The 14,538-nt window shown below is 39.1% G+C and overlaps 1 protein-coding gene across 12 annotated transcripts in view; it reads left to right on the top strand.

Annotated features, from left to right (window-relative positions):
• Positions 1-581: 581 nt before the first annotated feature.
• CSDE1 (cold shock domain containing E1) overlaps positions 582-14,538 on the top strand; it is a 41,254-nt gene continuing 27,297 nt past the window's right edge. For 4 of the 12 annotated variants that reach the window (XM_054686125.2, XM_063815712.1, XM_003308299.6 and 1 more), the window contains exons 1-2: positions 751-863; positions 8,552-8,938. The gene's annotated coding sequence lies outside the window, so the exon portion shown is untranslated. Of the gene's footprint in view, positions 864-1,900; positions 2,013-8,551; positions 8,939-13,504; positions 13,594-14,538 lie in introns of all 12 variants that reach the window. The other 8 variants (XM_054686082.2, XM_009428665.5, XM_054686110.2 and 5 more) reach the window with 6 other exon arrangements.

Below are 14,538 nucleotides of genomic sequence, written 5' to 3'. Positions count from 1 at the left end.
TCTGGGAAAAGCATTCCTCTCACCAGAGGAGCATGCTCTACTGTCTAACGGGATAATCCATTGAACTTCCTGTGGTCATAATTACCCATTTTTCTCCTTCCTTCTCCCCTCATTGGATGAATCATCTCTTTGCTCTTATTTCAACCTTTTAATTACTGATTCACCCTCTTTGATTACCTGACACAACAGGAATATCTTTCGTAACTTGAAAGGTCAGTTGACTGAATTTGTTTCATTTTGTTTAGTGATTATGCAGCCTTGCTCACTCTTGTGCATCTGTTGCAATGTTTTTCGTGGAAAACAAAGGTCTCATTTAGATTTCTAAATTACCTTCCTACAAAGCTGACTCTATACTAATGAAATTCGTCTAAAACAGTAGACGTAAGAAGGAATGCTTGCACTATAAGAAGAAACGAGTGTGAGGCCCTTCCGGATTTTTGCTGGGAAAAGATAAATCATTTTTTATGACTCCTGAATATGCCCTCAGAATTCTTCGCCTTCAAGGTTTACCCCATTATTGTGGGCTAAAACGTATTCAAACGCTCAAAGACTAGAGACGCCTAAAGCCACCCGCCACCCCTAGTGTCCAGGAGGAGTCAGTAAACACCGAGATTGCTTCCCGCAGCACACCCAAGAAGGAATGTAATGTAATGCAGCCACCATGTTGGTTGTGGTTAAGTGCAGCAAACTGCTTGGCGTCACTTAGCCCTGCTGCGCAAGCGTATTGAGAGTACGCTTCACTCCGCCCCTTCTCGTGCACGCGCCCGGAGCCCGCAACTCTCGCGAGAGAAGCGAGATTTATTCCTACGTACCGGGCCGTGCTGCTTATGGCGGCGCTGGAGAGGGGGCGCTGAGCTGTTGGGGTGAGTACGACCTCAGGGTCCAACTGGGGGTAGCAGAAACCCAGGGGCAGGGCTGAGGATAAGACCAAGGCTAACGAGAAAGCCTTCTGAGTCAAGATGGGCACTCGTAGAGCTCTAGGTGGGGAAGAATGCACCCCGATTCACTGCACTGGGCTTTTTCATACGTCTCCCGTTCAACTGCCTGGGCCTCATGTCAGGTCGCAGAGCTGAAACAAGGAGTTGAGGCCAGCCGGCTGCGCGTGGTGGTAGTGGTGGTGGTGACTAAAGTGGGGGGAGGGAGCGAAAATGGAGGCTCCGACCGCAGCCAAGATGGAGGCAGAGGGTGCGGGGCTCGGGCGCGGAGGCTGCTGGGATCTGTAGTCTGGCTGCTTCCCCATCTGCGGCTTGGCTGGGGAAACGGGAACTACATGTCCCGGCGGGCGGGGCGAGGGGGTGGTGGCGCGGTCCTTTGTGTGAGGTTGGAAGAGCCTGAGACCGAGAAGAGGGGCCTACTTTGACTCTGGACCCTGTAGTTTCCTGGCCGTTACCTGCTTGGGAGTCTGACTACCAGTACCAGAGCGCAGTGCGGCAGTGGCGCCTTCTTTGTGTATAGACTGAGACCCTGCTCCATCTAGATATCTTAGGGGAAGTGTTTAAAGACACCTTTCCCCAGCCACATCTGGCACAGTAGTGTGGCGGAATTGACATCATTACTCCAGTCACCTAGAGCAGGGTCTCAGCACCCAACCTTCCCCTCATTGTCTCCCCTTCGGCGTCTTGAGAAAAGGAACCAGTCCCTAATCTTTTAGGCACGTGGCTCCCACCCCTCTATCTTGGGGAATGGGCGTGCGCCCTGAAAGCTCAGTAGTGTCCTCCCTTCCACCTCCTGTAGTTCTCATGGTGCCAGCGCCTGGCCCACCCACATTGTGCAATGAACGGCCTGGCTTCGTCATTCTATGTAGAATTTTTTAGAGTTCCCCCGTCGGAGACAGCTTCAAATTTTTGCCATGCTATTTTATCAATACGAAATCTTAGTGCCAAGGTTCTTTTGCTTTAAGGTTTTCCCTTAGAAACACCCAGATGGCGGCCGTCTTGCTTAACTCACAGGTGAAGCAGAGAACGCTCCCTGAAACAGGCTTGAATCTGCAAAGAATATCTGAACGTTGTTGGGCAAGTTAATTTTCGTGTTTTGCACCTTAAATGAGTAAAAGAATATGGCGCTCTTTAAACAGTTGGGAGACAGGGCGGAGAGGGAGAATGCTCAAAGGCACTGTGGTAGTTAAATCTTTTTGAGAGGCTTAAATTTTCATCAGGCTGGTATGAACTGGCAGTTCTCAGCCACTGCTACTAACCTACTTTTTTAGAATGTAGGTTTCAAATTATAGCCCATAGATATAAGCTACTCTATACTAAAATGCTGAGTAATTTTCACTTTGAGTAACTAAAGGCAAACATTCTTGATATTGCATTGAGGAGCACTATAATACATACCTTGGTTTTCTTTTGGTACTAACCAATAATGGATATCCTTGGTGTGGGCAAGGAGGGGCTTTATATACTTCAGTAGGGATATACCTGAGTCATAAAACTTAGATAAATATTTGGCCTTCTTTTTGTTTCGTTTTAGCCCTGGGACTAAAATAAAAGAGAAGGTAATAGTTTGGTTTTGCAGCTGTTCTGGATGTTTACCATCGAGATGATTATTTATAGCAGCTGAGTTGAAAACTAAAGTATTTGAGGCACAGAAGATAGGTTTTCTTTTTTTGTAAGTACTGACTTAAGTGTGACCTTTAGCGAGTGTGGGTGAAAATCTGGTAAAGTCCTAGCAAATCAAAATTGAAAGCGTGAAAGCTGACGTGCAGTCTGGCTTTACCCTCTACCCTTATTTTCCCTTCTCCCCACCTGAAGACACATCGTGTAGGGCCATCGATTTTTGTTTTAAACAAACAAAATGCTAAAATATCAAATTATGCTGGAGCATTCATAACATGAAATTTAGTGTTCCAGTGTTTTTTATTGTACAGTTCAGTGGCACTAAGTCTATTGAAACTGTTGTGAGAGCCATACTTTCGACAAGGTAGTTAAAACATGGAAATTTTGGACCGATGTTCTTTTGGACAGATTTTTGAGGAGTTGAATTTCAGGACTGTATTGCAAAATGAGATAAAAATCTGGATCTTGTTAAGTAAACACAAAGAATTGATGTGCCTTCTTCTTAGCTTTGTCTTTGCAGAAAACAGAAGAGGAAGCACTTTGAGATCTATTTTGTAAGCTTTAATAGCTAGACTATTGTAAGTGGTGAAACTACTATGGTGAGAGTGACTTGCTGTTAAATCCCTTCTGCCCAGTCAGGATTTTAAAAATTCCTTTGTTTTGATATTAGAATGTTTTCCACTTGCATGTGTGGGTACCTAGTTAAAAACAACACAAAACTTTTTAATATTTTAATGTCCTTTTATGCTGAGGTAAAACAGTGTGTGGCTGAAAATTATCAGTTTCCCCTATGTTGCACATGTAAGCTATCCGTTGATTTGCAGCTACAGCCGGTACATAACCAGTTATTTGCACTTCTTTTTTTCCAATTTATTAACAACAAGCTTCTATGCTAGATACTGCCTACTTTTATTAGTGAAAATCTTTGCTCAAGACCCTTACATTTACTTCCTGTTGCTAATTGGCACAATAGTGCTTTTTTAGACCCCTGCTCAGTTTATACCTACTCTGTGGAACATGGTAGCCGCCAGCCACGTGTGGCTGTTGTGCACTTGAAGTGTGACTAGTTTGAATTGAAATGTGCTGTGATTGTATAATAACATTGGATTTCAAGGAATGTAACTGTCAATTTTTTTACATTGATTGCCTGTAGAGAATAACATTTTGGATATAATTGATTAAATAAGACGTTTAATTAAAATTCCTTCTGTTTCTTTTGACTGTAATATGGTTACTAGAATTATAATTACACCGTATTTCTGTTGGACACTGCTGGTCTGTGGTGTTTTCTGATGTGTCTAGAGTGTTTCTTCAGCATCTTCCCACACTGCCATTTGTCCTGCTTAAAACTATTAGACTTCTGGGTGTATATATAAGCAGTTAAGTGATAGATAATTTTAAATATCTCAGTAGCTGTTTAGATAATTAATCCAGCACAGTTGTTACTACACAGATACAAAAAAATAGTTGTGTCAGTTTGATTTTTTATTTTTACTCAACAGGTGACTTAGGTTGGTTAATTATCTAGAGTTTATCGTTTACCTTAGATCCTAAAGTAAAAATGAATTAAGACCTATTAAGCACTTCAGTTATAAAATGTGGTGCTCAATGAAATGTCAGGCAATAGAGAAACTTTTCAGTCCTATGCTACCTATTTCGGTCTTTGTTTTTTCCTGCCTAAAAGAAGATACTGCCTAAAGGAAGTGGGTTAGGTGAGCAGACTTTTGTAGACTGGCTTAGCCTTTCATTAACTTTTCCCGAAGTGAGTGCTGCACATACTTTCAAAATAATAAACTAGGTAGTGTGATACATTTTAGATGGATTACTTACCACATAAATGTGTTAGTTTAACCTCTTCATTTAGTGCCGACTATGTCATGGCTTATGCTAGGCCTTTGAGGTAAAACAGCCGAGGAAGACATGAAATAAAACAGGTGGTGGCCAGGTGCAGTGGCTCACGCCTGTAATCCCAGCACTTTGGGGGGCTGAGGCAGGTGGGTCACTTGAGGTCAGGGGTTCAAGACCAGCCTGACCAACATGGCGAAACCCCATCTGTGCTAAAAATACAAAAATTAGCCAGCCAGGCCTGGTGGTACACGCCTGTAGTCCCAGCTACTGGGGAGGCTGAGGCAGGAGAATCGCTTGAACCCGGGAGGTGGAGATTGCAATGATTAAGTAATAATACTATTTCCATACTGAGCAAAGGGAAAAGGAGTTGATTACTTAGCACACAGTGTGATTCTCAGATACACATTTAAATTGTTCCCTAGTATTTTTATTGGTACCCTATGGTGGGTTTGTGGGGGCGATTGTTTTGAGTCAGCGTCTTACTCTGTTGCCCAGGCAAGAGTGCGGTGGCACAGTCATAGCTCACTGCAGCCTCAAACTCCTGGACTCAAGTGATCCTCCTGCCTCAGCTTCCCGAGTAGCTGGGACTACAGGTGCATGCCACCACACCCAGTGAATTTATTTTTTATTTCTAAAATTTTTTGTAGAGACAGCATCTCACCATGTTGCCCAGGCTGGTCTCAGACAATCCTCCCACCTCGGCCTGCCACAGTGCTGGGGATTACAAGCGAGAGCCACCACCCCAGCCCAATACCCAGTGTTTCATGCGACTTAAGTTTCAAGCTTTTAGGGGGATGGAGGAGATGCACTTGTGTTCCTAGGGTTAAGGCAAAAGAGGTGGTTAGTAGCACCAATTAATGTTAATCCGGGCATGAGTGGATAGCTATTTATATTAAAATGCCTGACCAGTACCTTTAAGTTCTTCAGTAAGTGTTAATTTAATTGAAAAACATTTAGTTAACTATAGAAGCTGTGAAGATGTTAATTCGGCCAGTAAATTATTCATGACTGTTGGTGGGTTCGTTTGAGCTTTAATAGCTCCTAATAGACCTCATTAGTGCCTAAGAATGGCCCTGCAATACTCCAGAGTTTCAGTTCAGAAATCTCTTTTTTTGTGTTACTGAATCTTGGACTTGACAGTTCTTAATGTGATATGACAACCTGGACTGGGTTAATCCAGTTCAAGTGTTTCAAGATAACTTGCTTTCTCCATGTTGAGTTCTTTGGGTTCATTAATACACCTAAAGCGTTAAGATAAAACCAATATACACAGTCTGTATTTTTTAAAGAAGAGATTATTTCTTGATTGGATAATTAAAACTTTATATAATTAAAGGTGGTATAACTGTTTACACTTGAATTGTGGCGTCCTTTTGCTTATTAAGGATTAACTACCTTTTTCCTTTGGTTGTGTATGGCAGCACTGGATTAGGTGCGAAAGGAGGCTGTGATAAAGAAATTTGAGTTTACCTCTCAGAAATTTGAAGTAGAATTGGAGGAACAAGATACATAAAAACATGAAGTAAACAAAGTACAGAAATTGCTTGGTATCACTTGCTGCAAATTGCTTGATGCAGGCAGTGGATGTTACTGCCCCATTCATTAGTAGGAATTAATGAATGAGTCTGCTGGAATGGTCAAGAAAGGCTTTTTTGTCACCTTGAAGATCACAACATAGTATTTTTTTGTGGGAAGACCCATATAAGCAAAGGTGGCTAGAATTCAGGAATCTCCCAAGAGTTGTGTTTAAGAATTAGGCGAGGTAATGGACTTCTGGTAGAACTGGAACACAGTAGAGAGTAAGGATGGAAGGTAGAATAGAGACACCTGGAATAGTAGTTCTTAATCCTGGCTGGAAGTCAGAAACACTTGGAGCAGGGGTTGGGGGGAGATAACAAGGCCTGGCACCTAACCTAGTGTAGTTAAATTTAGAATCTTTGTACAGGACTCAGGCTTTGATTTTGTTGGTTTTTGTTTGTTTGTTTGTTTAAGGTTGCTGGGGGTGGGTGGATAGCCAGGATTAAAAACTTCCCATCTAGAATGGTGGAAAAATAACTGAAGATGTTTGACAGGGGAGATGAGAAATGAAATTGGAGAGTTTTTGTTTTGTTTTGTTTTTTGAGACAAGGTTCTGATCTGTCTCCCAGGCTGTAGTGCTGTGTCACTATCTTGTTCTCTGCAGCCTTGACTTCCCAGTCCTAAGTAGCTGAGGCTCCAGGCGTATACCACCATGCCTGGCTAATTTTTTGTAGTTTTAGTAGAGATGGGGTTTCTCCACGTTGCCCAGGCTGGTCTGGAGCTCCTGGGCTCAAGCAGACCTCCTGCCAAGGCCTCCCAAAGTGCTGGGATTACAGGCGTGAGCCAACTCACCTGGCCAAAATTCAAGTTTTTGATAGTCTGGTGGTGGTATGTGACAGAAAATGGAAAGTGTGCACACTGGAAGTTGGCGGATATATTAGACACCTGAGCTAAAATATGTCACTTAGTAGGACAAGAGATGAATACAAAAGATATAGTGAGGGAAATATTAACACAACTTGCAACATTGGCTATGGTGATGGAGAGGGGAAGAATCAAGATAGTTAAAGAAGTGGCCCTACCTCAAACCAGTTGTATTACTCTGAGTGGAGGCTGGGCATAGGTTTGTTTTTGTTTTTGTTTTTTTTAAAGCTTCCCAAGTATTTGAGCACCATTACCCTAAGACATATATCTAGTCTGGGTAATAGGAGAATGATCTAAATAAAGTTGAAAGATCAGACAAGTGTATGTAACATTTGATATTTGAAGGAACATGGGATGTTAGAGAATAGAAAATGGCCAGATCAGCTGTTATTGAGTTTTTATTTTACATGTGAGGAAAGTGAAACTTAGATTAAATAACTTGTTCATGGTATTTACTAGTACCAGTGATTGCGATTAGGCTCTTCTGGTCTGAGCTATTTAATCAGCTCTGACCTCTCACCTGATAATCACTCTTCTGATGTTTTCAAATATCCATTTCTCAGCATGTCCACCTTTTTCTTATCTCTGTAGAAATAATTTTCATTAACACCATTTTGTAACTTTGGAGTCAGTGCAAAATTGTTGTTTATTTTATAGCTAATATAAAGCAGAAATGTGATTTTTACTGATAAATAAATTTTATTTCTCTTCTATAGACATTTCTCATCTATTTACTGCAGCAGTGCAAATGAGATTTCTGTTTGCTTACTAAGTCATCTCCTTTAGGATTTCAAGACTTAATACCACTTTCATCAAAAACTAAGGCACTGTTTCCTGTTACATCACGTTGAAATGCTTCATAATCTGGCTCCGCTACACCTGTCACACTACATATCCTATTTCACTTCAGCCCAGCTCTCTGTTCTAGCCAGGCTAGCCTGTTGATTTTCCTCTGAAACAACAAGCCACACATGTTGCCACAGGCATTCATGCAGAAGACTTCACTTGATGCTGGGCTTAGAAAATCATAGAATGCATGGTCGCTGCTCTGAAGAAAGAATTTAGTGGCATATTCTCGCTTGACTTATGTGCTGTTTCATGCCTAGAATACTCAGCTATTTTCTTTCTCCTAGAATTCTGCCTGATTTTCCAGGTTCACTTCAAATTCCACTTATTTAAAAGCCTTGGTTGCTTTGATGGACGTGCAGTTGTGGATAAACAATAAATAATATTTCTAGATAGTCTGTGACATAATAGATACCTAGATACTAATTGAGCAAAATAATTTTTGGCATTTTTGTCCTATACTCTGTTTTTTTTTTCCATGTATACATCTTGTCTTTTCAGCAAGATTGTCTATGCTCTCATGGCAGGGACTTCTTTTATGTTTTCCACAGAGCTAGATCCTTATAAAATACTTGCACTAAATTAAACATTATGCCATGTAACTGAGCTTATTTGGGGGAAGAGGTCAATAAAGACTATGGAATAATTTGAGGTCTTGGGTATGAGATACCAAAGGAGGTAGTTGCTAGTACTTGAGAGATTGCTCCAAATAACATCAGATGAGCATGCTTCCAAGTTTCCTGCATTACTTGCATGACCCACGATTCTAAGTTAATGAAATGAGTTTGTCCCTCTTCTCACCCACTGTCCCTGATTATTTTATGTATGTTATACTTAATGTCTTCATTTTTTACCTTTAGTATGAAGTGTAACAGAACAGACTTTACCACCTGAAACTGCTGCTTCAAGTTCAGATCAGGCAAGGAACAAACCTCGTAACAACTAACAAGACCAAAGAAGAGTACACTTAAGTTGAAGACACAACACTTGATCTGAAACAAGAAGTTTGTGCCTACTCAACAGCTTTGAAAGAGCACTTCCCAACGCTGCTAGTAGTCTTTGTTTTCTTCAGTGCTGTACTGTGAGATTGCCCGGTACAGCAGCAGTTGTATTCTTTATTAGCTTGGTAGATCATTTTCTCTCGCTCTTTTTTTTAATACTAGCAACTTTCATCCTTTGAAACGTGTGCTGAAAAAGAAGAATCAGCAAATACTACTGAAAGTGCAATATTTGATTATCACTGCGAGGTAGGTTTGTAATTTCCTATTAAGAATCAGTTCCATAATTCTAGATTTCCTATTATTTGGTCAAATATAAAATCTTTATTTGTTCTTTTCTAAAGGTATTCAGAAGACAGTTTTTCTATTCTTGACTAGTATGAAATATCAACACTGTCTCTTGTTAGATAAGGACAGTATTTATGGTCAAACATTTTTCATACCAGATTATATTAATACATGCTGATCTCTCGACTTGCTGGTCTCTTAGAGAAGCTCTGTCTGTACTATTTAGAAGTTAGGATTTCAAATAAGAATGTGCATTGCAGTCTTTCTATGAGGGTCTGTGAAACTTTGGTGATATTTGCTACTGACGTCTGTTTCTTTCTCTCTACTGTCTTCAATGTTAGCTTCTTGAGGAAAGAACCTTACTTTATATCCATGCCTACATTTGCAGTGCATATTTGTGAATGGTATACAGTGCATATTTGTGAATGAATGGTTGACATGCCTACTGTATTGTTAGGCATTGCTAGTGCTGAAATATAACGAATGAATAAGATACTAATGGACTTAATGATTTAGAACAATTTGTTACACAATATCACAATATAGGCTAAAAGATACTGATAAAATATTAAGAATATAACTGAAGCTGTTCCCTTGGAGGTAAGGAGGAGGGTAAAGAAAGCCTACAGAAAAGGGATATTTGAAGGTGAGTAGTACCTTGTTAAGAGGTAGAAGAGACATTGGTAGAGGTATAGAGGTAACAGAATTAGCAGATTCAGGGCTACGTGAAAGCACATGGTATATATTAAGTTGTTCATTATGAACAGAGTAGAGAATATAATTTTGCGGGAGAGTTATGAAAGGGAAGTTTGCTGGAGGCTTGGCCCAATGCATTTGTCTTTATTCCGTAGGAGAGCCATCAGATGTCTATAAGCAAGGGCTTAAGGGTTTTTCCCCCAAAAGTAAGATAGCTTTATTGCTTCACATTTTAAAGTAATATTCAGAAGTGTACCTTTAAAAGACAAATGGTGACACTTTTGAGGGAAAGGCTGAGGATGGGAAGACCTGTCAAAAGCAGTGGATCAAGTATAAGGAAGATAAAAGCTAAGGTGTAGGTAGAGAAAAAGGTAGGTGCTAGGTGTTCTGATGATTTAGAAGTGAGGACTTGGGGACCAATTGAATCTGAAGATAAATGTGGAGAGAATGGCTTTATCAAATCCAGTTGTCCAAACTAGAAACCTTCATTGTTCATAGGAATAGGGAAGTTAGAGTAGTAACTTACTGATACTAAAATATGTTATGGAAATCTATTGTGTTCATTAGATAGCAATCTGAAGTTGAGGGAAATACACTAGTATGGAATATTGAACATTGGTTAACTTTGAGGGTAGGCTTATGAAGAGCAATTTTCCTTTTTAATCTTTAGTTTCCAGATTTTCTAAAGTTAGACATAAAGGAATTCAGAAAGGAGTCATCAGTGTATAGGTAATAAAAGGAAGAAGCACCAATGAAGAGAGCAAAGACATAGAAGTCAGGAAGAAGCACCAACGATAATTTCAGGAAGTCAATGGTAAACATTTTTTTAGGTGCTACAGAGGTCAAATAAAATGAAGAATGAAAATAAGTCATTCAGTTACAAAAGCTTCACTGCTATTTCAAGAAGCGCTTAGGACTTTATTTCCAATTTATTGAAGGATTATGTAATAGTGTCAGTGACCTTACTGTGCACTAGAATTATTCCTTAACAACTAAAAACTATAGTAAAATTATCTATGTCTCATAAACAGACACTGTTATTTAATTTTAAGGTAATTGTAGCATTTAGTTTTTCTATTTGTTTCTTCTTACCTTAGCTGATTTTTTAAAAATAATTTTAGACTAATTGTTATGGATTCTGTTGGATTAGATAGGGAAGATTAACACAAATTGAAACCACAATTTTATGTTCTGAAGCATAAAAGATTAGATTTTTTTTTTTCTCTCTCTGAGACAGAGTCTTGCTCTGTCGCCGAGGCTGGAGTGCAGTGGGGTGATCTTGGCAGCCTCTGCCTCCCAGGTTCAGGTGATTCTTCTGCCTCAGTCTCCTGAGTAGCTGGAATTACAGGCGCGCATCACCACGCCTGGCTTATTTTTGTATTTTTAGTAGAGATGGGGTTTCACCGTGTTGGCCAGTCTGGTTTTGAATTCCTGACCTTGTGATCCACCCGCCTCGGCCTCCCAAAGTGCTGGGATTACAGGCAGGAGCCACCGTGCCTGGCAAGATTAGATATTAAGGCTTTCATTTCATTGACATGATTTATAGAAATAGATTTAAAGAAGTGCTTTTTGTTTAGTGTAATCTTTGTATTCTGAATATTAGTTTACTACATGAACATTTTAATATATAAATGCATCCATAGCTGTCTAAAAATTACATGTTTACATATGTACAAAGAAACCACAATTGGGATGAAGATTATTGGCAGTAAAACATGGCTGTGGTTGTACAGTTGTGAAATAGTTCAGTTAAAGGGGGCACACAGCTAAGAAAACAGATTTGGTAATGCAATGGAACCCCCAGATTTTAAAGGGGGGTTTTGTAAAATCAGTAAAAATAGTACGTAATTAGGAACAAATGTATATAGAAGGGTAGAATTAGCCATAAAATGGCAAGAAAGAATAAGGCTTATAAAGCATTTGTTTGAGATGTGAAAATAGACCTGAATTGTTTGGTGAATGATTTGATCCAGGTAGTCTAAAGGTGACAGACAAGAGAAAAGCAAAACTAGAAAATTCCTGTCGTGCTCCTAGTTTTTTCTGCTGAATGCAATAATTTTCATACTTGAAACATAGCAAAGCAAGAGAAAACTGAGGCCCCAGATGAGTGAGAAAATAACAGGGTTACTTGGCGGTTGCTAGGGTGCTAGTTGCTAGGTGTGTGATAGTAGTCAAATAGAGACCTATGACAGGAACTGTAAATGTCCTGATTTTTCAGTCAGATGTGGGAACTATTGAGCTTACTTTTCATCCCTAGCAAAAACCCCAGAGCCAGTGAATAAATAACTTGGCAGAGTAGCTCATGATAGCATAATGGTCAATATGGAGAAATGTTGGATGGATAGCAGTTAGTAAGAGACTGATTTTAGAGAAGTCTCCAGGTGTATGCTGCCGGATGCTATCCTCGTCCTGCTTTTTTCAGAGACCTAATGAGTAGTTCTGTGAGTACCTATGTGCTACGTAAGCACTTACTTTAGGCTTTTTACGTGCAGCAACTCATTTAACCATCTCAACAACTCTGTGAGACAGGTGTTAAGGTAGGAGAATGAATGATTAAAAGATAAACTACAAAGAGTCTGATAATTTAAAATTAGTCACCAAATTGGAATACTAGATTAACCAACAGAAGGCATTTTAAAAGCATTAGGTTATAGTTTTTTTATTTGGGAACAAATGATCCATTACGGAGGAACTGAAAGAAAACCTGATTTCGCTAATGTGATTTGTGAAGAAATGATGGGGATGTGTTTTAGTTTTACAAAGTTATAAAACTTCAGTCTACAGAATCAAGGAGTGTAATCACTCAGTACTTTATATTGGTCGGGTACATTAAGAATAGTAGTGAAATGCACTTTAATGAATAATTACTTAGAACCTATCCAGAAGACAGCAATTAGTGTTAAAAATGGTTGTGTTCAGAAAATTGGAAGAAACTGGAAGTCAAGGGGAGGTATGTCGGAGAATACAGAGTAGTTTTCTAAAGATCTTATGGTGAAATAGGCTACCTTTTCCAAATTGATTGTCAATCAGTAGAAGCCAAGCAGACCAGATTAGGGGGGAAAAACAACTTAGATGTTGTAATAAATTACAAAGCATAGATTTCCACCCCCTCTCCCCAAAGGAGCTTGGAAACCAGTTAGGTGCTCCCACTTTACTTTTGAGGAAAAAATCCCAGAGATGTTAAAAGTACTTGAGAGTCAGGACTGAAAGCCAGTCTTTTGACTTTTATGTTCTTCAGGGAACTTTAATCAATTTCTTGAGTTACAAATGAAGTTTAAATTTGACCTGAGATTTGTTCCAGTTCTGCTTTTTTAAAGGAGGACTAATTTTGTCAATGACTTTTTCAGTTTAAAAGTAAATATGTAGAAAAGGGTAGAAGGTCTAAACTTTATGAGGCTGGAGATATTTGTCTGTTGTGTTACCTACTATATGAGTAGAACCTAAAATAATGCTGATGCATTGTATGAACTTAATTGTGGTTGAATGAATAAGGCAGTGGTTAAGAATGGAGTCAGAACTGGATTCTCTTCCCACATTTGCCATTTTTAGCGCTGTGCCCTTAAGATGGCTAAGTGTTTTCTCATCTGTGAACATTAGATTTTCTGGTCTTTAAATACATTTGAAATCATACTGTATAAATATCTTATGTCTCATTTCCTATTACAGAATAAGCATTTTCCACATATTGTTTCCAATGACCACATAGCATTACATAAGTTACAATGACGTCTTGAGCTATAAAGTGTGTTAGACTTTATATTATTTCCAGGAATTTGCTACAAAAATATATTTGTTAAAATACTTGTGCATAAAGCTTTTTTCACATTTCAGATTTCCCCAGGAGAGCTTTTCTGCAATGCAGTTATTAAGAAAAATATCTCCACATTTTGATACATGTTGCTAAATTGCATTTCTAAAAGGTTGTACCAATTTACTACCATAAAAGTGGTGTGTGTGTTGTTCTTAGCTCACTTTTTCATTATTTTAAAATCTTACGTCTTTGCTAGTTTGGTATATGAAAGTATTAATTTGCTTTATCTGGATTTTTTATTGCAAAAATTCAAGTTTTTTTAATGTTTAATGTTTTTAGCTTTTGTGTATAAAGTTTAATAGTTGATATTCAAGAATGATTTATTTGCTCACTTAATCAGTAATTCAACATATGAGTGCCTGCTCTGTGCCAGGCACTGTTTATCTAAAATCTAGGGATTTAGCTTTGAATAGAAAGTTCTGCCCCTCAAGAAGCTTATATTCTGGTAATTTAATTGTACTGATTTGCCCTATCTAGTCTGGTGTATTTACACTTTTCCCCCTAGGTTTGAGTATAAAAGCTTGTGCTTTTTGTATAATCAGATATCAGTCCCTTGTGATTTTTTTTTAATTGATTTCAAATCTAGAAAGTTACGCCCTTGCAAAGATTTTACAAATATACTCATCCATGGGGGTGTGTGTGAGTGTGTGTGTGTATGTTTTGGGGTTTTTGTTTGTTTTTGTTGTTTTGTTTTTGTTTTTGTTTTGAGACAGGGTCTCACTCTGTCACCCAGGCTGGAGTACGGTGTCAGGATCATGGCTTGACCTCCCAGACCCTGGTGATCCTCCCACCCCAGCCTCTTGAGTAGCTGGAACTATAGGCATCCAGCTAATTTTGGCTAATTTTTGTATTTTTTTGTAGAGACAGGGTTTTGCCATGTGCCTAGGCTGGTCTCAAATTCCTGGGCTCAGGTGATCTGCCACCTCGGCCTCTCAAAGTGCTAGGATTACAAACATGAACCACTGAGCCTGGCTGGTTTTTAAATATTTTTTAAGACATTAAACTCGGTTCATTTGAATACATTTTTCCATGCTGTTAGGCAAGCAACTAAATT

This window comes from Pan troglodytes, chromosome 1 (assembly GCF_028858775.2).
Source record: "Pan troglodytes isolate AG18354 chromosome 1, NHGRI_mPanTro3-v2.0_pri, whole genome shotgun sequence".
Lineage (NCBI taxonomy): Eukaryota > Metazoa > Chordata > Mammalia > Primates > Hominidae > Pan > Pan troglodytes.
Note: the sequence above shows the minus strand (reverse complement) of the source record. Positions and strands in the feature narration are given on the sequence as shown.